This window comes from Hypanus sabinus, chromosome 8 (genome assembly GCF_030144855.1).
Source record: "Hypanus sabinus isolate sHypSab1 chromosome 8, sHypSab1.hap1, whole genome shotgun sequence".
NCBI lineage: Eukaryota > Metazoa > Chordata > Chondrichthyes > Myliobatiformes > Dasyatidae > Hypanus > Hypanus sabinus.
The window spans coordinates 76,481,980-76,505,120 of record NC_082713.1 but is presented as its reverse complement, the minus strand read 5'-3'; positions in this window follow the sequence as shown (position 1 = coordinate 76,505,120).

The window sequence follows — 23,141 nt, the reverse complement described above, 5'->3', positions numbered from 1 at the left end:
CAGAGCCTTGGGAGACAGGAATGCCGAGCTCAGAGCCTTGGCCTTGGGAGACAGGAACGCTGAACACAGAGCCTTGGTCTCGGGAGACATTAACGCTGAACACAGAGCCTTGGTCTCGGGAGACAGGAACGCTGAACACAGAGCCTTGGTCTCGGGAGACAGGAACGCTGAACACAGAGCCTTGATCTAGGGAGACAGGAACGCTGAACACAGAGCCTTGGTCTCGGGGGACAGGAATGCTGAACACAGAGCCTTGGTCTCGGGAGACAGGAACGACGAACACAGAGCCTTGGTCTCGGGAGACAGGAACGACGAACACAGAGCCTTGGTCTCGGGAGACAGGAATGCTGAACACAGAGCCTTGGGAGACAGGAAGGCCGAGCACAGAGCCTTGGTCTCGGGAGACAGGAACGCTGAGCACAGAGCCTTGGTCTCGAGAGACAGGAACGACGACACAGAGCCTTGGTCTCGGGAGCCAGGAATGCTTAACACAGAGCCTTGGTCTCGGGAGACTGGAACGCTGAACACAGAGCCTTGGCCTTGGGAGACAGGAACGATGAACACTGAGCCTTGGTCTCGGGGGACAGGAATGCTGAACACAGAGCCTTGGTCTCGGGAGACAGGAACGACGAACACAGAGCCTTGGTCTCGGGAGACAGGAACGCTGAACACAGAGCCTTGGCAGACAGGAATGCCGAACACAGTGCCTTGGTCTCGGGAGACAGGGACGACGATCACAGAGCCTTGGTCTCGGGAGACAGGAATGCTGAACACAGAGCCTTGGGCTCGGGTGACAGGGATGCTGAACACAGAGCCTTGGCCTTGGGAGACAGGAATGCCGAGCACAGAGCCTTGGCCTTGGGAGACAGGAACGCTGAACGCAGAGCCTTGGGCTCGGGTGACAGGGATGCTGAACACAGAGCCTTGGCCTTGGGAGACAGGAATGCCGAGCACAGAGCCTTAGTCTCGGGAGACAGGAATGCTGAACACAGAGCCTTCGTCTCGGGAGACAGGAATGCTGAACACAGAGCCTTGGTCTCGGGAGACAGGAATGCTGAACACAGAGCCTTGGTCTCGGGATTCAGGAACGCTGAACACAGAGCCTTGGCCTTGGGAGACAGGAATTCTGAACACAGAGCCTTGGTCTCGAGAGACAGGAACGCTGAACACAGAGCCTTGGTCTTGGGACACAGGAACGACAAACACAGAGCCTTGGTCTCGGGAGACAGGAATGCTGAACACAGAGCCTTGGTCTCGGGAGACAGGAACGACGAACACAGAGCCTTGGTCTCGGGAGACAGGAACGCTGAACACAGAGCCTTGGTCTCGAGAGACAGGAACGACGACACAGAGCCTTGTTCTCGGGAGACAGGAATGCTGAACACAGAGCCTTGGTCTTGGGAGACAGGAACGCTGAACACAGAGCCTTGGTCTCGGGAGACAGGAACGCTGAACACAGAGCCTTGGTCTCGAGAGACAGGAACGACGACACAGAGCCTTGTTCTCGGGAGACAGGAACGCTGAACACAGAGCCTTGGCCTTGGGAGACAGGAACGCTGAACACAGAGTCTTGGTCTCGGGAGACAGGAACGCTGAACACAGAGCCTTGGGAGACAGGAATGCCGAGCACAGATCCTTGGCCTTGGGAGACAGGAACGCTGAACACAGAGCCTTGGTCTCGGGAGACAGGAACGCTGAACACAGAGCCTTGGTCTCGGGAGACAGGAACGCTGAACACAGAGCCTTGGTCTCGGGAGACAGGAATGCCGAGCTCAGAGCCTTGGCCTTGGGAGACAGGAAAGCTGAACACAGAGCCTTGGTCTCGGGAGACAGGAATGCTGAACACAGAGCCTTGGTCTCAGGAGACAGGAACGCTGAACACAGTGCCTTGGGAGACAGGAATGCCGAGCACATAGCCTTGTCTTTGGGAGACAGGAACGCTGAACACAGAGCCTTGGTCTTGGGAGACAGGAACGCTGAACACAGAGACTTGGTCTCGGGAGACAGGAACGCTGAACACAGAGCCTTGGTCTCGGGAGACAGGAACGCTGAACACAGAGCCTTGGTCTCGGGAGACAGGAACGCTGAACACAGAGCCTTGGTCTCGGGAGACAGGAACGCTGAACACAGAGCCTTGATCTTGGGAGACAGGAAAGCTGAACACAGAGCCTTGGGAGACAGGAATGCCGAGCTCAGAGCTTTGGCCTTGGGAGACAGGAACGCTGAACACAGAGCCTTGGTCTCGGGAGACAGGAACGCTGAACACAGAGCCTTGGTCTCGGGAGACAGGAACGCTGAACACAGAGCCTTGGGAGACAGGAATGCCGAACACAGTGCCTTGGTCTCGGGAGACAGGAACGACGAACACAGAGCCTTGGTCTCGGGAGACAGGAATGCTGAACACAGAGCCTTGGGAGACAGGAATGCCGAGCACAGAGCCTTGGCCTTGGGAGACAGGAACGCTGAACGCAGAGCCTTGGTCTCGGGTGACAGGAATGCTGAACACAGAGCCTTGGCCTTGGGAGACAGGAATGCCGAGCACAGAGACTTGGTCTCGGGAGACAGGAATGCTGAACACAGAGCCTTGGTCTCGGGAGACAGGAATGCTGAACACAGAGCCTTGGTCTCGGGAGACAGGAACGCTGAACACAGAGCCTTGGTCTCGGGAGACAGGAATGCTGAACACAGAGCCTTGGTCTCGGGAGACAGGAACGCTGAACACAGAGCCTTGGTCTCGGGAGACAGGAACGCTGAACACAGAGCCTTGGTCTCGGGAGACAGGAACGCTGAACACAGAGCCTTGGCCTTGGGAGACAGGAATTCTGAACACAGACCCTTGGTCTCGGGGGACAGGAACGCTGAACACAGAGCCTTGGTCTTGGGACACAGGAACGACGAACACAGAGCCTTGGTCTCGGGGGACAGGAATGCAGAACACAGAGCCTTGGTCTCGGGAGACAGGAACGACGAACACAGAGCCTTGGTCTCGGGAGACAGGAACGCTGAACACAGAGCCTTGGGAGACAGGAATGCCGAGCACAGAGCCTTGGCCTTGGGAGACAGGAACGCTGAACACAGAGCCTTGGTCTCGGGAGACAGGAACGCTGAACACAGAGCCTTGGTCTCGGGAGACAGGAACGCTGAACACAGAGCCTTGGGAGACAGGAATGCCGAGCTCAGAGCCTTGGCCTTGGGAGACAGGAACGCTGAACACAGAGCCTTCGTCTCGGGAGACATTAACGCTGAACACAGAGCCTTGGTCTCGGGAGACAGGAACGCTGAACACAGAGCCTTGGTCTCGGGAGACAGGAACGCTGAACACAGAGCCTTGATCTAGGGAGACAGGAACGCTGAACACAGAGCCTTGGTCTCGGGGGACAGGAATGCTGAACACAGAGCCTTGGTCTCGGGAGACAGGAACGACGAACACAGAGCCTTGGTCTCGGGAGACAGGAACGACGAACACAGAGCCTTGGTCTCGGGAGACAGGAATGCTGAACACAGAGCCTTGGGAGACAGGAAGGCCGAGCACAGAGCCTTGGTCTCGGGAGACAGGAACGCTGAGCACAGAGCCTTGGTCTCGAGAGACAGGAACGACGACACAGAGCCTTGGTCTCGGGAGCCAGGAATGCTGAACACAGAGCCTTGGTCTCGGGAGACTGGAACGCTGAACACAGAGCCTTGGCCTTGGGAGACAGGAATTCTGAACACAGAGCCTTGGTCTCGGGGGACAGGAACGCTGAACACAGAGCCTTGGTCTTGGGACACAGGAACGATGAACACTGAGCCTTGGTCTCGGGGGACAGGAATGCTGAACACAGAGCCTTGGTCTCGGGAGACAGGAACGACGAACACAGAGCCTTGGTCTCGGGAGACAGGAACGCTGAACACAGAGCCTTGGCAGACAGGAATGCCGAACACAGTGCCTTGGTCTCGGGAGACAGGGACGACGATCACAGAGCCTTGGTCTCGGGAGACAGGAATGCTGAACACAGAGCCTTGGGCTCGGGTGACAGGGATGCTGAACACAGAGCCTTGGCCTTGGGAGACAGGAATGCCGAGCACAGAGCCTTGGCCTTGGGAGACAGGAACGCTGAACGCAGAGCCTTGGGCTCGGGTGACAGGGATGCTGAACACAGAGCCTTGGCCTTGGGAGACAGGAATGCCGAGCACAGAGCCTTGGTCTCGGGAGACAGGAATGCTGAACACAGAGCCTTCGTCTCGGGAGACATGAATGCTGAACACAGAGCCTTGGTCTCGGGAGACAGGAATGCTGAACACAGAGCCTTGGTCTCGGGATTCAGGAACGCTGAACAAGGAGCCTTGGCCTTGGGAGACAGGAATTCTGAACACAGAGCCTTGGTCTCGAGAGACAGGAACGCTGAACACAGAGCCTTGGTCTTGGGTCACAGGAACGACAAACACAGAGCCTTGGTCTCGGGAGACAGGAATGCTGAACACAGAGCCTTGGTCTCGGGAGACAGGAACGACGAACACAGAGCCTTGGTCTCGGGAGACAGGAACGCTGAACACAGAGCCTTGGTCTCGAGAGACAGGAACGACGACACAGAGCCTTGTTCTCGGGAGACAGGAATGCTGAACACAGAGCCTTGGTCTTGGGAGACAGGAACGCTGAACACAGAGCCTTGGTCTCGGGAGACAGGAACGCTGAACACAGAGCCTTGGTCTCGGGAGACAGGAACGCTGAACACAGAGCCTTGGTCTCGGGAGACAGGAATGCCGAGCTCAGAGCCTTGGCCTTGGGAGACAGGAAAGCTGAACACAGAGCCTTGGTCTCGGGAGACAGGAATGCTGAACACAGAGCCTTGGTCTCAGGAGACAGGAACGCTGAACACAGTGCCTTGGGAGACAGGAATGCCGAGCACATAGCCTTGTCTTTGGGAGACAGGAACGCTGAACACAGAGCCTTGGTCTCGGGAGACAGGAACGCTGAACACAGAGACTTGGTCTCGGGAGACAGGAACGCTGAACACAGAGCCTTGGTCTCGGGAGACAGGAACGCTGAACACAGAGCCTTGGTCTCGGGAGACAGGAACGCTGAACACAGAGCCTTGGTCTCGGGAGACAGGAACGCTGAACACAGAGCCTTGATCTTGGGAGACAGGAACGCTGAACACAGAGCCTTGGGAGACAGGAATGCCGAGCTCAGAGCTTTGGCCTTGGGAGACAGGAACGCTGAACACAGAGCCTTGGTCTCGGGAGACAGGAACGCTGAACACAGAGCCTTGGTCTCGGGAGACAGGAACGCTGAACACAGAGCCTTGGTCTCAGGAGACAGGAACGCTGAACACAGTGCCTTGGGAGACAGGAATGCCGAGCACAGAGCCTTGGCCTTGGGAGACAGGAACGCTGAACACAGAGCCTTGGTCTCGGGAGACAGGAACGCTGAACACAGAGACTTGGTCTCGGGAGACTGGAACTACGAACACAGAGCCTTGGTCTCGGGAGACAGGAACGCTGAACACAGAGCCTTGGTCTCGAGAGACAGGAACGATGACACAGAGCCTTGGCCTTGGGAGACAGGAATGCCGAGCACAGAGCCTTGGTCTCGGGAGACAGGAATGCTGAACACAGAGCCTTGGGAGACAGGAAGGCCGAGCACAGAGCCTTGGTCTCGGGAGACAGGAACGCTGAGCACAGAGCCTTGGTCTCGAGAGACAGGAACGACGACACAGAGCCTTGGTCTCGAGAGACAGGAACGACGAACACAGAGCCTTGGTCTCGGGAGACTGGAACTACGAACACAGAGCCTTGGTCTCGGGAGACAGGAACGCTGAACGCAGAGCCTTGGTCTCGAGAGACAGGAACGACGACACAGAGCCTTGGCCTTGGGAGACAGGAATGCCGAGCACAGAGCCTTGGTCTCGGGAGACAGGAATGCTGAACACAGAGCCTTGGTCTCGGGAGACAGGAACGCTGAACACAGAGCCTTGGTCTCGGGAGACAGGAACGCTGAACACAGAGCCTTGGTCTCGGGAGCCAGGAATGCTGAACACAGAGCCTTGGTCTCGGGAGACAGGAACGCTGAACACAGAGCCTTGGCCTTGGGAGACAGGAATTCTGATCACAGAGCCTTGGTCTCGGGGGACAGGAACGCTGAACACAGAGCATTGGGAGACAGGAATGCCGAACACAGTCCCTTGGTCTCGGGAGACATGAACGACGAACACAGAGCCTTGGTCTCGGGAGACAGGAATGCTGAACACAGAGCCCAGGGAGACAGGAATGCCGAGCACAGAGCATTGGCCTTGGGAGACAGGAACGCTGAACACAGAGCCTTGGTCTCGGGAGACAGGAACGCTGAACGCAGAGCCTTGGTCTCGGGTGACAGGAATGCTGAACACAGAGCCTTGGCCTTGGGAGACAGGAATGCCGAGCACAGAGCCTTGGTCTCGGGAGACAGGAATGCTGAACACAGAGCCTTGGTCTCGGGAGACAGGAATGCTGAACACAGAGCCTTGGTCTCGGGAGACAGGAACGCTGAACACAGAGCCTTGGTCTCGGGAGACAGGAACGCTGAACACACAGCCTTGGCCTTGGGAGACAGGAATTCTGAACACAGAGCCTTGGTCTCGGGGGACAGGAACGCTGAACCCAGAGCCTTGGTCTTGGGACACAGGAACGACGAACACAGAGCCTTGGTCTCGGGGGACAGGAATGCTGAACACAGAGCCTTGGTCTCGGGAGACAGGAACGACGAACACAGAGCCTTGGTCTCGGGAGACAGGAACGCTGAACACAGAGCCTTGGGAGACAGGAATGCCGAGCACAGAGCCTTGGCATTGGGAGACAGGAACGCTGAACACAGAGCCTTGGTCTCGGGAGACAGGAACGCTGAACACAGAGCCTTGGCATTGGGAGACAGGAACGCTGAACACAGAGCCTTGGTCTCGGGAGACAGGAACGCTGAACACAGAGACTTGGTCTCGGGAGACAGGAACGCTGAAAACAGAGCCTTGGTCTCGGGAGACAGGAACGCTGAACACAGAGCCTTGATCTGGGGAGACAGGAACGCTGAACACAGAGCCTTGGGAGACAGGAAGGCCGAGCACAGAGCCTTGGTCTCGGGAGACAGGAATGCCGAGCACAGAGCCTTGGCCTTGGGAGACAGGAACGCTGAACACAGAGCCTTGGTCTCGGGAGACAGGAACGCTGAACACAGAGCCTTGGTCTCGGGAGACAGGAACGCTGAACACAGAGCCTTGATCTTGGGAGACAGGAACGCTGAACACAGAGCCTTGGGAGACAGGAATGCCGAGCTCAGAGCTTTGGCCTTGGGAGACAGGAACGCTGAACACAGAGCCTTGGTCTCGGGAGACAGGAACGCTGAACACAGAGCCTTGGTCTCGGGAGACAGGAACGCTGAACACAGAGCCTTGGTCTCAGGAGACAGGAACGCTGAACACAGTGCCTTGGGAGACAGGAATGCCGAGCACAGAGCCTTGGCCTTGGGAGACAGGAACGCTGAACACAGAGCCTTGGTCTCGGGAGACAGGAACGCTGAACACAGAGACTTGGTCTCGGGAGACTGGAACTACGAACACAGAGCCTTGGTCTCGGGAGACAGGAACGCTGAACACAGAGCCTTGGTCTCGAGAGACAGGAACGATGACACAGAGCCTTGGCCTTGGGAGACAGGAATGCCGAGCACAGAGCCTTGGTCTCGGGAGACAGGAATGCTGAACACAGAGCCTTGGGAGACAGGAAGGCCGAGCACAGAGCCTTGGTCTCGGGAGACAGGAACGCTGAGCACAGAGCCTTGGTCTCGAGAGACAGGAACGACGACACAGAGCCTTGGTCTCGAGAGACAGGAACGACGAACACAGAGCCTTGGTCTCGGGAGACTGGAACTACGAACACAGAGCCTTGGTCTCGGGAGACAGGAACGCTGAACGCAGAGCCTTGGTCTCGAGAGACAGGAACGACGACACAGAGCCTTGGCCTTGGGAGACAGGAATGCCGAGCACAGAGCCTTGGTCTCGGGAGACAGGAATGCTGAACACAGAGCCTTGGTCTCGGGAGACAGGAACGCTGAACACAGAGCCTTGGTCTCGGGAGACAGGAACGCTGAACACAGAGCCTTGGTCTCGGGAGCCAGGAATGCTGAACACAGAGCCTTGGTCTCGGGAGACAGGAACGCTGAACACAGAGCCTTGGCCTTGGGAGACAGGAATTCTGATCACAGAGCCTTGGTCTCGGGGGACAGGAACGCTGAACACAGAGCCTTGGTCTTGGGACACAGGAACGCTGAACACAGAGACTTGGTCTCGGGAGACTGGAACTACGAACACAGAGCCTTGGTCTCGGGAGACAGGAACGCTGAACACAGAGCCTTGGTCTCGAGAGACAGGAACGATGACACAGAGCCTTGGCCTTGGGAGACAGGAATGCCGAGCACAGAGCCTTGGTCTCGGGAGACAGGAATGCTGAACACAGAGCCTTGGGAGACAGGAAGGCCGAGCACAGAGCCTTGGTCTCGGGAGACAGGAACGCTGAGCACAGAGCCTTGGTCTCGAGAGACAGGAACGACGACACAGAGCCTTGGTCTCGAGAGACAGGAACGACGAACACAGAGCCTTGGTCTCGGGAGACTGGAACTACGAACACAGAGCCTTGGTCTCGGGAGACAGGAACGCTGAACGCAGAGCCTTGGTCTCGAGAGACAGGAACGACGACACAGAGCCTTGGCCTTGGGAGACAGGAATGCCGAGCACAGAGCCTTGGTCTCGGGAGACAGGAATGCTGAACACAGAGCCTTGGTCTCGGGAGACAGGAACGCTGAACACAGAGCCTTGGTCTCGGGAGACAGGAACGCTGAACACAGAGCCTTGGTCTCGGGAGCCAGGAATGCTGAACACAGAGCCTTGGTCTCGGGAGACAGGAACGCTGAACACAGAGCCTTGGCCTTGGGAGACAGGAATTCTGATCACAGAGCCTTGGTCTCGGGGGACAGGAACGCTGAACACAGAGCATTGGGAGACAGGAATGCCGAACACAGTCCCTTGGTCTCGGGAGACATGAACGACGAACACAGAGCCTTGGTCTCGGGAGACAGGAATGCTGAACACAGAGCCCAGGGAGACAGGAATGCCGAGCACAGAGCATTGGCCTTGGGAGACAGGAACGCTGAACACAGAGCCTTGGTCTCGGGAGACAGGAACGCTGAACGCAGAGCCTTGGTCTCGGGTGACAGGAATGCTGAACACAGAGCCTTGGCCTTGGGAGACAGGAATGCCGAGCACAGAGCCTTGGTCTCGGGAGACAGGAATGCTGAACACAGAGCCTTGGTCTCGGGAGACAGGAATGCTGAACACAGAGCCTTGGTCTCGGGAGACAGGAACGCTGAACACAGAGCCTTGGTCTCGGGAGACAGGAACGCTGAACACACAGCCTTGGCCTTGGGAGACAGGAATTCTGAACACAGAGCCTTGGTCTCGGGGGACAGGAACGCTGAACCCAGAGCCTTGGTCTTGGGACACAGGAACGACGAACACAGAGCCTTGGTCTCGGGGGACAGGAATGCTGAACACAGAGCCTTGGTCTCGGGAGACAGGAACGACGAACACAGAGCCTTGGTCTCGGGAGACAGGAACGCTGAACTCAGAGCCTTGGGAGACAGGAATGCCGAGCACAGAGCCTTGGCATTGGGAGACAGGAACGCTGAACACAGAGCCTTGGTCTCGGGAGACAGGAACGCTGAACACAGAGCCTTGGCATTGGGAGACAGGAACGCTGAACACAGAGCCTTGGTCTCGGGAGACAGGAACGCTGAACACAGAGACTTGGTCTCGGGAGACAGGAACGCTGAAAACAGAGCCTTGGTCTCGGGAGACAGGAACGCTGAACACAGAGCCTTGATCTGGGGAGACAGGAACGCTGAACACAGAGCCTTGGGAGACAGGAAGGCCGAGCACAGAGCCTTGGTCTCGGGAGACAGGAATGCCGAGCACAGAGCCTTGGCCTTGGGAGACAGGAACGCTGAACACAGAGCCTTGGTCTCGGGAGACAGGAACGCTGAACACAGAGCCTTGGTCTCGGGAGACAGGAACGCTGAACACAGAGCCTTGATCTTGGGAGACAGGAACGCTGAACACAGAGCCTTGGGAGACAGGAATGCCGAGCTCAGAGCTTTGGCCTTGGGAGACAGGAACGCTGAACACAGAGCCTTGGTCTCGGGAGACAGGAACGCTGAACACAGAGCCTTGGTCTCGGGAGACAGGAACGCTGAACACAGAGCCTTGGTCTCAGGAGACAGGAACGCTGAACACAGTGCCTTGGGAGACAGGAATGCCGAGCACAGAGCCTTGGCCTTGGGAGACAGGAACGCTGAACACAGAGCCTTGGTCTCGGGAGACAGGAACGCTGAACACAGAGACTTGGTCTCGGGAGACTGGAACTACGAACACAGAGCCTTGGTCTCGGGAGACAGGAACGCTGAACACAGAGCCTTGGTCTCGAGAGACAGGAACGATGACACAGAGCCTTGGCCTTGGGAGACAGGAATGCCGAGCACAGAGCCTTGGTCTCGGGAGACAGGAATGCTGAACACAGAGCCTTGGGAGACAGGAAGGCCGAGCACAGAGCCTTGGTCTCGGGAGACAGGAACGCTGAGCACAGAGCCTTGGTCTCGAGAGACAGGAACGACGACACAGAGCCTTGGTCTCGAGAGACAGGAACGACGAACACAGAGCCTTGGTCTCGGGAGACTGGAACTACGAACACAGAGCCTTGGTCTCGGGAGACAGGAACGCTGAACGCAGAGCCTTGGTCTCGAGAGACAGGAACGACGACACAGAGCCTTGGCCTTGGGAGACAGGAATGCCGAGCACAGAGCCTTGGTCTCGGGAGACAGGAATGCTGAACACAGAGCCTTGGTCTCGGGAGACAGGAACGCTGAACACAGAGCCTTGGTCTCGGGAGACAGGAACGCTGAACACAGAGCCTTGGTCTCGGGAGCCAGGAATGCTGAACACAGAGCCTTGGTCTCGGGAGACAGGAACGCTGAACACAGAGCCTTGGCCTTGGGAGACAGGAATTCTGATCACAGAGCCTTGGTCTCGGGGGACAGGAACGCTGAACACAGAGCCTTGGTCTTGGGACACAGGAACGACGAACACAGAGCCTTGGTCTCGGGAGACAGGAACGCTGAACACAGAGCATTGGGAGACAGGAATGCCGAACACAGTCCCTTGGTCTCGGGAGACATGAACGACGAACACAGAGCCTTGGTCTCGGGAGACAGGAATGCTGAACACAGAGCCCAGGGAGACAGGAATGCCGAGCACAGAGCATTGGCCTTGGGAGACAGGAACGCTGAACACAGAGCCTTGGTCTCGGGAGACAGGAACGCTGAACGCAGAGCCTTGGTCTCGGGTGACAGGAATGCTGAACACAGAGCCTTGGCCTTGGGAGACAGGAATGCCGAGCACAGAGCCTTGGTCTCGGGAGACAGGAATGCTGAACACAGAGCCTTGGTCTCGGGAGACAGGAATGCTGAACACAGAGCCTTGGTCTCGGGAGACAGGAACGCTGAACACAGAGCCTTGGTCTCGGGAGACAGGAACGCTGAACACACAGCCTTGGCCTTGGGAGACAGGAATTCTGAACACAGAGCCTTGGTCTCGGGGGACAGGAACGCTGAACCCAGAGCCTTGGTCTTGGGACACAGGAACGACGAACACAGAGCCTTGGTCTCGGGGGACAGGAATGCTGAACACAGAGCCTTGGTCTCGGGAGACAGGAACGACGAACACAGAGCCTTGGTCTCGGGAGACAGGAACGCTGAACACAGAGCCTTGGGAGACAGGAATGCCGAGCACAGAGCCTTGGCATTGGGAGACAGGAACGCTGAACACAGAGCCTTGGTCTCGGGAGACAGGAACGCTGAACACAGAGCCTTGGCATTGGGAGACAGGAACGCTGAACACAGAGCCTTGGTCTCGGGAGACAGGAACGCTGAACACAGAGACTTGGTCTCGGGAGACAGGAACGCTGAAAACAGAGCCTTGGTCTCGGGAGACAGGAACGCTGAACACAGAGCCTTGATCTGGGGAGACAGGAACGCTGAACACAGAGCCTTGGGAGACAGGAAGGCCGAGCACAGAGCCTTGGTCTCGGGAGACAGGAATGCCGAGCACAGAGCCTTGGCCTTGGGAGACAGGAACGCTGAACACAGAGCCTTGGTCTCGGGAGACAGGAACGCTGAACACAGAGCCTTGGTCTCGGGAGACAGGAACGCTGAACACAGAGCCTTGGGAGACAGGAATGCCGAGCTCAGAGCCTTGGCCTTGGGAGACAGGAACGCTGAACACAGAGCCTTGGTCTCGGGAGACAGGAATGCTGAACACAGAGCCTTGGTCTCAGGAGACAGGAACGCTGAACACAGTGCCTTGGGAGACAGGAATGCCGAGCACATAGCCTTGGCCTTGGGAGACAGGAACGCTGAACACAGAGCCTTGGTCTCGGGAGACAGGAACGCTGAACACAGAGACTTGGTCTCGGGAGACAGGAACGCTGAACACAGAGCCTTGGTCTCGGGAGACAGGAACGCTGAACACAGAGCCTTGGTCTCGGGAGACAGGAACGCTGAACACAGAGCCTTGATCTTGGGAGACAGGAACGCTGAACACAGAGCCTTGGGAGACAGGAATGCCGAGCTCAGAGCTTTGGCCTTGGGAGACAGGAACGCTGAACACAGAGCCTTGGTCTCAGGAGACAGGAACGCTGAACACAGTGCCTTGGGAGACAGGAATGCCGAGCACAGAGCCTTGGCCTTGGGAGACAGGAACGCTGAACACAGAGCCTTGGTCTCGGGAGACAGGAACGCTGAACACAGAGACTTGGTCTCGGGAGACTGGAACTACGAACACAGAGCCTTGGTCTCGGGAGACAGGAACGCTGAACACAGAGCCTTGGTCTCGAGAGACAGGAACGATGACACAGAGCCTTGGCCTTGGGAGACAGGAATGCCGAGCACAGAGCCTTGGTCTCGGGGGACAGGAATGCTGAACAGAGAGCCTTGGTCTCGGGAGACAGGAATGCTGAACACAGAGCCTTGGGAGACAGGAAGGCCGAGCACAGAGCCTTGGTCTCGGGAGACAGGAACGCTGAGCACAGAGCCTTGGTCTCGAGAGACAGGAACGACGACACAGAGCCTTGGTCTCGAGAGACAGGAACGACGAACACAGAGCCTTGGTCTCGGGAAACTGGAACTACGAACACAGAGCCTTGGTCTCGGGAGACAGGAACGCTGAACACAGAGCCTTGGTCTCGAGAGACAGGAACGACGACACAGAGCCTTGGCCTTGGGAGACATGAATGCTGAACACAGAGCCTTGGTCTCGGGAGACAGGAATGCTGAACACAGAGCCTTGGTCTCGGGAGACATGAACGCTGAACACAGAGCCTTGGTCTCGGGAGCCAGGAATGCTGAACACAGAGCCTTGGTCTCGGGAGACAGGAACGCTGAACACAGAGCCTTGGCCTTGGGAGACAGGAATTCTGATCACAGAGCCTTGGTCTCGGGGGACAGGAACGCTGAACACAGAGCCTTGGTCTTGGGACACAGGAACGACGAACACAGAGCCTTGGTCTCGGGGGACAGGAATGCTGAACACAGAGCCTTGGTCTCGGGAGACAGGAACGACGAACACAGAGCCTTGGTCTCGGGAGACAGGAACGCTGAACACAGAGCCTTGGGAGACAGGAACGCTGAACACAGTGCCTTGGTCTCGGGAGACAGGAACGACGAACACAGAGCCTTGGTCTCGGGAGACAGGAATGCTGAACACAGAGCCTTGGCCTTGGGAGACAGGAATCCCGAGCACAGAGCCTTGGTCTCGGGAGACAGGAATGCTGAACACAGAGCCTTGGTCTCGGGAGACAGGAATGCTGAACACAGAGCCTTGGTCTCGGGAGACAGGAACGCTGAACACAGAGCCTTGGTCTCGGGAGCCAGGAATGCTGAACACAGAGCCTTGGTCTCGGGAGACAGGAACGCTGAACACAGAGCCTTGGCTTTGGGAGACAGGAATTCTGAACACAGAGCCTTGGTCTCGGGGGACAGGAACGCTGAACACAGAGCCTTGGTCACGGGAGACAGGAACGACGAACACAGAGCCTTGGTCTCGGGGGACAGGAATGCTGAACACAGAGCCTTGATCTCGGGAGACAGGAACGACGAACACAGACCCTTGGTCTCGGGAGACAGGAACGCTGAACACAGAGCCTTGGGAGACAGGAATGCCGAGCACAGAGCCTTGGCCTTGGGAGACAGGAACGCCGAACACAGAGCCTTGGTCTCGGGAGACAGGAACGCTGAACACAGAGCCTTGGTCTCGGGAGACTGGAGCGCTGAACACAGAGCCTTGGGAGACAGGAATGCCGAGCTCAGAGCCTTGGCCTTGGGAGACAGGAACGCTGAACACAGAGCCTTGGTGTCGGGAGACAGGAACGCTGAACACAGAGCGTTGGTCTCAGGAGACAGGAACGCTGAACACAGTGCCTTGGGAGACAGGAATGCCGAGCACAGAGCCTTGGCCTTGGGAGACAGGAACGCTGAACACAGAGCCTTGGTCTCGGGAGACAGGAACGCTGAACACAGAGACTTGGTCTCGGGAGACAGGAACGCTGAACACAGAGCCTTGGTCTTGGGAGACAGGAAAGCTGAACACAGAGCCTTGATCTTGGGAGACAGGAACGCTGAACACAGAGCCTTGGTCTCGGGGGACAGGAACGACGAACACAGAGCCTTGGTCTCGGGAGACAGGAATGCTGAACACAGAGCCTTGGTCTCGGGAGACAGGAACGACGAACACAGAGCCTTGGTCTCGGGAGACAGGAATGCTGAACACAGAGCCTTGGGAGACAGGAAGGCCGAGCACAGAGCCTTGGTCTCGGGAGACAGGAACGCTGAGCACAGAGCCTTGGTCTCGAGAGACAGGAACGACGACACAGAGCCTTGGTCTCGGGAGCCAGGAATGCTGAACACAGAGCCTTGGTCTCGGGAGACAGGAACGCTGAACACAGAGCCTTGGCCTTGGGAGACAGGAATTCTGAACACAGAGCCTTGGTCTCGGGGGACAGGAACGCTGAACACAGAGCCTTGGTCTTGGGACACAGGAACGACGAACACAGAGCCTTGGTGTCGGGAGACAGGAATGCTGAACACAGAGCCTTGGGAGACAGGAATGCCGAGCACAGAGCCTTGGCCTTGGGAGACAGGAACGCTGAACGCAGAGCCTTGGTCTCGGGTGACAGGAATGCTGAACACAGAGCCTTGGCCTTGGGAGACAGGAATGCCGAGCACAGAGCCTTGGTCTCGGGAGACAGGAATGCTGAACACAGAGCCTTGGTCTCGGGAGACAGGAATGCTGAACACAGAGCCTTGGTCTCGGGAGACAGGAACGCTAAACACAGAGCCTTGGTCTCGGGAGCCAGGAATGCTGAACACAGAGCCTTGGTCTCGGGATTCAGGAATGCTGAACACAGAGCCTTGGTCTCGGGAGACAGGATCGACGAACACAGAGCCTTGGTCTCGGGAGACAGGAACGCTGAACAAAGAGCCTTGGCCTTGGGAGACAGGAATTCTGAACACAGAGCCTTGGTCTCGGGGGACAGGAATGCTGAACACAGAGCCTTGGTCTCGGGAGACAGGAACGACGAACACAGAGCCTTGGTCTCGGGAGACAGGAACGCTGAACACAGAGCCTTTGGAGACAGGAATGCCGAGCACAGAGCCTTGGCCTTGGGAGACAGGAACGCTGAACACAGAGCCTTGGTCTCGGGAGACAGAAACGCTGAACACAGAGCCTTGGTCTCGGGAGACAGGAACGCTGAACACAGAGCCTTGGGAGACAGGAATGCCGAGCTCAGAGCCTTGGTCTCGGGAGACAGGAACGCTGAACACAGAGCCTTGGTCTCAGGAGACAGGAACGCTGAACACAGTGCCTTGGGAGACAGGAATGCCGAGCACATAGCCTTGGCCTTGGGAGACAGGAACGTTGAACACAGAGCCTTGGTCTCGGGAGACAGGAACGCTGAACATAGAGACTTGGTCTCGGGAGACTGGAACGCTGAACACAGAGCCTTGGTCTCGGGAGACAGGAACGCTGAACACAGAGCCTTGGTCTCGGGAGACAGGAACGCTGAACACAGAGCCTTGATCTTGGGAGACAGGAACGCTGAACACAGAGCCTTGGTCTGCGGTGACAGGAACGCTGAACACAGAGTGTTGGTCTCGGGAGACAGGAACGCTGAACACAGAGCCTTGGTCTCGGGAGACAGGAACGCTGAACACAGAGACTTGGTCTCGGGAGACTGGAACGCTGAACACAGAGCCTTGGTCTCGGGAGACAGGAACGCTGAACAAAGAGCCTTGGTCTCGGGAGACAGGAACGCTGAACACAGAGTCTTGGTCTCGGGAGACAGGAACGCCGAACACAGAGCCTTGGTCTCGGGAGACAGGAATGCTGAACACAGAGCTTTGGGAGACAGGAATGCCGAGCACAGAGCCTTGGCCTTGGGAGACAGGAACGCTGAACACAGAGCCTTGGTCTCGGTAGACAGGAACGCTGAACACAGAGCCTTGGTCTGCGGTGACAGGAACGCTGAACACAGAGTGTTGGTCTCGGGAGACAGGAACGCTGAACACAGAGCCTTGGTCTCGGGAGACAGGAACGCTGAACACAGAGCCTTGGTCTTGGGAGACAGGAACACTGAACACAGAGCTTTTGTCTCGGGAGACAGGAATGCTGAACACAGTGCCTTGGGAGACAGGAATGCCGAGCACATAGCCTTGGCCTTGGGAGACAGGAACGTTGAACACAGAGCCTTGGTCTCGGGAGACAGGAACGCTGAACACAGAGACTTGGTCTCGGGAGACTGGAACGACGAACACAGAGCCTTGGTCTCGGGAGACTGGAACTACGAACACAGAGCCTTGGTCTCGGGAGACAGGAACGCTGAACACAGAGCCTTGGTCTCGAGAGACAGGAACGACGACACAGAGCCTTGGCCTTGGGAGACAGGAATGCCGAGCACAGAGCCTTGGTCTCGGGAGACAGGAATGCTGAACACAGAGCCTTGGTCTCGGGAGACAAGAACGCTGAACACAGAGCCTTGGTCTCGGGAGACAGGAACGCTGAACACAGAGCCTTGGTCTCGGGAGCCAGGAATGCTGAACACAGAGCCTTGGTCTCGGGAGACAGGAACGCTGAACACAGAGCCTTGGCCTTGGGAGACAGGAATTCTGATCACAGAGCCTTGGTCTCGGGGGACAGGAACGCTGAACACAGAGCCTTGGTCTTGGGACACAGGAACGACGAACACAGAGCCTTGGTCTCGGGAGACAGGAACGCTGAACACAGAGCATTGGGAGACAGGAATGCCGAACACTGTCCCTTGGTCTCGGGAGACATGAACGACGAACACAGAGCCTTGGTCTCGGGAGACAGGAATGCTGAACACAGAGCCCAGGGAGACAGGAATGCCGAGCACAGAGCATTGGCCTTGGGAGACAGGAACGCTGAACACAGAGCCTTGGTCTCGGGAGACAGGAACGCTGAACGCAGAGCCTTGGTCTCGGGTGACAGGAATGCTGAACACAGAGCCTTGGCCTTGGGAGACAGGAATGCCGAGCACAGAGCCTTGGTCTCGGGAGACAGGAATGCTGAACACAGAGCCTTGGTCTCGGGAGACAGGAATGCTGAACACAGAGCCTTGGTCTCGGGAGACAGGAACGCTGAACACAGAGCCTTGGTCTCGGGAGACAGGAACGCTGAACACACAGCCTTGGCCTTGGGAGACAGGAATTCTGAACACAGAGCCTTGGTCTCGGGGGACAGGAACGCTGAACCCAGAGCCTTGGTCTTGGGACACAGGAACGACGAACACAGAGCCTTGGTCTCGGGGGACAGGAATGCTGAACACAGAGCCTTGGTCTCGGGAGACAGAAACGACGAACACAGAGCCTTGGTCTCGGGAGACAGGAACGCTGAACACACAGCCTTGGGAGACAGGAATGCCGAGCACAGAGCCTTGGCATTGGGAGACAGGAACGCTGAACACAGAGCCTTGGTCTCGGGAGACAGGAACGCTGAACACAGAGCCTTGGCATTGGGAGACAGGAACGCTGAACACAGAGCCTTGGTCTCGGGAGACAGGAACGCTGAACACAGAGACTTGGTCTCGGGAGACAGGAACGCTGAACACAGAGCCTTGGTCTCGGGAGACAGGAACGCTGAACACAGAGCCTTGATCTGGGGAGACAGGAACGCTGAACACAGAGCCTTGGTCTCGGGAGACAGGAACGCTGAACACAGAGCCTTGGTCTCGGGAGACAGGAATGCTGAACACAGAGCCTTGGGAGACAGGAAGGCCGAGCACAGAGCCTTGGTCTCGGGAGACAGGAATGCCGAGCACAGAGCCTTGGCCTTGGGAGACAGGAACGCTGAACACAGAGCCTTGGTCTCGGGAGACAGGAACGCTGAACACAGAGCCTTGGTCTCGGGAGACAGGAACGCTGAACACAGAGCCTTGGGAGACAGGAATGCCGAGCTCAGAGCCTTGGTCTTGGGAGACAGGAACGCTGAACACAGAGCCTTGGTCTCGGGAGACAGGAATGCTGAACACAGAGCCTTGGTCTCAGGAGACAGGAACGCTGAACACAGTGCCTTGGGAGACAGGAATGCCGAGCACATAGCCTTGGCCTTGGGAGACAGGAACGCTGAACACAGAGACTTGGTCTCGGGAGACAGGAACGCTGAACACAGAGCCTTGGTCTCGGGAGACAGGAACGCTGAACACAGAGCCTTGGTCTCGGGAGACAGGAACGCTGAACACAGAGCCTTGATCTTGGGAGACAGGAACGCTGAACACAGAGCCTTGGGAGACAGGAATGCCGAGCTCAGAGCTTTGGCCTTGGGAGACAGGAACGCTGAACACAGAGCCTTGGTCTCAGGAGACAGGAACGCTGAACACAGTGCCTTGGGAGACAGGAATGCCGAGCACAGAGCCTTGGCCTTGGGAGACAGGAACGCTGAACACAGAGCCTTGGTCTCGGGAGACAGGAACGCTGAACACAGAGACTTGGTCTCGGGAGACTGGAACTACGAACACAGAGCCTTGGTCTCGGGAGACAGGAACGCTGAACACAGAGCCTTGGTCTCGAGAGACAGGAACGATGACACAGAGCCTTGGCCTTGGGAGACAGGAATGCCGAGCACAGAGCCTTGGTCTCGGGGGACAGGAATGCTGAACACAGAGCCTTGGGAGACAGGAAGGCCGAGCACAGAGCCTTGGTCTCGGGAGACAGGAACGCTGAGCACAGAGCCTTGGTCTCGAGAGACAGGAACGACGACACAGAGCCTTGGTCTCGAGAGACAGGAACGACGAACACAGAGCCTTGGTCTCGGGAAACTGGAACTACGAACACAGAGCCTTGGTCTCGGGAGACAGGAACGCTGAACACAGAGCCTTGGTCTCGAGAGACAGGAACGACGACACAGAGCCTTGGCCTTGGGAGACATGAATGCTGAACACAGAGCCTTGGTCTCGGGAGAAAGGAATGCTGAACACAGAGCCTTGGTCTCGGGAGACATGAACGCTGAACACAGAGCCTTGGTCTCGGGAGCCAGGAATGCTGAACACAGAGCCTTGGACTCGGGAGACAGGAACGCTGAACACAGAGCCTTGGCCTTGGGAGACAGGAATTCTGATCACAGAGCCTTGGTCTCGGGGGACAGGAACGCTGAACACAGAGCCTTGGTCTTGGGACACAGGAACGACGAACACAGAGCCTTGGTCTCGGGGGACAGGAATGCTGAACACAGAGCCTTGGTCTCGGGAGACAGGAACGACGAACACAGTGCCTTGGTCTCGGGAGACAGGAACGACGAACACAGAGCCTTGGTCTCGGGAGACAGGAATGCTGAACACAGAGCCTTGGCCTTGGGAGACAGGAATCCCGAGCACAGAGCCTTGGTCTCGGGAGACAGGAATGCTGAACACAGAGCCTTGGTCTCGGGAGACAGGAATGCTGAACACAGAGCCTTGGTCTCGGGAGACAGGAACGCTGAACACAGAGCCTTGGTCTCGGGAGACAGGAACGCTGAACACAGAGCCTTGGCTTTGGGAGACAGGAATTCTGAACACAGAGCCTTGGTCTCGGGGGACAGGAACGCTGAACACAGAGCCTTGGTCACGGGAGACAGGAACGACGAACACAGAGCCTTGGTCTCGGGGGACAGGAATGCTGAACACAGAGCCTTGATCTCGGGAGACAGGAACGACGAACACAGACCCTTGGTCTCGGGAGACAGGAACGCTGAACACAGAGCCTTGGGAGACAGGAATGCCGAGCACAGAGCCTTGGCCTTGGGAGACAGGAACGCTGAACACAGAGCCTTGGTCTCGGGAGACAGGAACGCTGAACACAGAGCCTTGGTCTCGGGAGACTGGAGCGCTGAACACAGAGCCTTGGGAGACAGGAATGCCGAGCTCAGAGCCTTGGCCTTGGGAGACAGGAACGCTGAACACAGAGCCTTGGTGTCGGGAGACAGGAACGCTGAACACAGAGCGTTGGTCTCAGGAGACAGGAACGCTGAACACAGTGCCTTGGGAGACAGGAATGCCGAGCACAGAGCCTTGGCCTTGGGAGACAGGAACGCTGAACACAGAGCCTTGGTCTCGGGAGACAGGAACGCTGAACACAGAGACTTGGTCTCGGGAGACAGGAACGCTGAACACAGAGCCTTGGTCTTGGGAGACAGGAAAGCTGAACACAGAGCCTTGATCTTGGGAGACAGGAACGCTGAACACAGAGCCTTGGTCTCGGGGGACAGGAACGACGAACACAGAGCCTTGGTCTCGGGAGACAGGAATGCTGAACACAGAGCCTTGGTCTCGGGAGACAGGAACGACGAACACAGAGCCTTGGTCTCGGGAGACAGGAATGCTGAACACAGAGCCTTGGGAGACAGGAAGGCCGAGCACAGAGCCTTGGTCTCGGGAGACAGGAACGCTGAGCACAGAGCCTTGGTCTCGAGAGACAGGAACGACGACACAGAGCCTTGGTCTCGGGAGCCAGGAATGCTGAACACAGAGCCTTGGTCTCGGGAGACAGGAACGCTGAACACAGAGCCTTGGCCTTGGGAGACAGGAATTCTGAACACAGAGCCTTGGTCTCGGGGGACAGGAACGCTGAACACAGAGCCTTGGTCTTGGGACACAGGAACGACGAACACAGAGCCTTGGTGTCGGGAGACAGGAATGCTGAACACAGAGCCTTGGGAGACAGGAATGCCGAGCACAGAGCCTTGGCCTTGGGAGACAGGAACGCTGAACGCAGAGCCTTGGTCTCGGGTGACAGGAATGCTGAACACAGAGCCTTGGCCTTGGGAGACAGGAATGCCGAGCACAGAGCCTTGGTCTCGGGAGACAGGAATGCTGAACACAGAGCCTTGGTCTCGGGAGACAGGAATGCTGAACACAGAGCCTTGGTCTCGGGAGACAGGAACGCTAAACACAGAGCCTTGGTCTCGGGAGCCAGGAATGCTGAACACAGAGCCTTGGTCTCGGGATTCAGGAATGCTGAACACAGAGCCTTGGTCTCGGGAGACAGGATCGACGAACACAGAGCCTTGGTCTCGGGAGACAGGAACGCTGAACAAAGAGCCTTGGCCTTGGGAGACAGGAATTCTGAACACAGAGCCTTGGTCTCGGGGGACAGGAATGCTGAACACAGAGCCTTGGTCTCGGGAGACAGGAACGACGAACACAGAGCCTTGGTCTCGGGAGACAGGAACGCTGAACACAGAGCCTTTGGAGACAGGAATGCCGAGCACAGAGCCTTGGCCTTGGGAGACAGGAACGCTGAACACAGAGCCTTGGTCTCGGGAGACAGGAACGCTGAACACAGAGCCTTGGTCTCGGGAGACAGGAACGCTGAACACAGAGCCTTGGGAGACAGGAATGCCGAGCTCAGAGCCTTGGTCTCGGGAGACAGGAACGCTGAACACAGAGCCTTGGTCTCAGGAGACAGGAACGCTGAACACAGTGCCTTGGGAGACAGGAATGCCGAGCACATAGCCTTGGCCTTGGGAGACAGGAACGTTGAACACAGAGCCTTGGTCTCGGGAGACAGGAACGCTGAACATAGAGACTTGGTCTCGGGAGACTGGAACGCTGAACACAGAGCCTTGGTCTCGGGAGACAGGAACGCTGAACACAGAGCCTTGGTCTCGGGAGACAGGAACGCTGAACACAGAGCCTTGATCTTGGGAGACAGGAACGCTGAACACAGAGCCTTGGTCTGCGGTGACAGGAACGCTGAACACAGAGTGTTGGTCTCGGGAGACAGGAACGCTGAACACAGAGCCTTGGTCTCGGGAGACAGGAACGCTGAACACAGAGACTTGGTCTCGGGAGACTGGAACGCTGAACACAGAGCCTTGGTCTCGGGAGACAGGAACGCTGAACAAAGAGCCTTGGTCTCGGGAGACAGGAACGCTGAACACAGAGTCTTGGTCTCGGGAGACAGGAACGCCGAACACAGAGCCTTGGTCTCGGGAGATAGGAATGCTGAACACAGAGCTTTGGGAGACAGGAATGCCGAGCACAGAGCCTTGGCCTTGGGAGACAGGAACGCTGAACACAGAGCCTTGGTCTCGGTAGACAGGAACGCTGAACACAGAGCCTTGGTCTGCGGTGACAGGAACGCTGAACACAGAGTGTTGGTCTCGGGAGACAGGAACGCTGAACACAGAGCCTTGGTCTCGGGAGACAGGAAAGCTGAACACAGAGCCTTGGTCTTGGGAGACAGGAACACTGAACACAGAGCTTTTGTCTCGGGAGACAGGAATGCTGAACACAGTGCCTTGGGAGACAGGAATGCCGAGCACATAGCCTTGGCCTTGGGAGACAGGAACGTTGAACACAGAGCCTTGGTCTCGGGAGACAGGAACGCTGAACACAGAGACTTGGTCTCGGGAGACAGGAACGCTGAACACAGAGCCTTGGTCTCGGGAGCCAGGAATGCTGAACACAGAGCCTTGGTCTCGGGAGACAGGAACGCTGAACACAGAGCCTTGGCCTTGGGAGACAGGAATTCTGATCACAGAGCC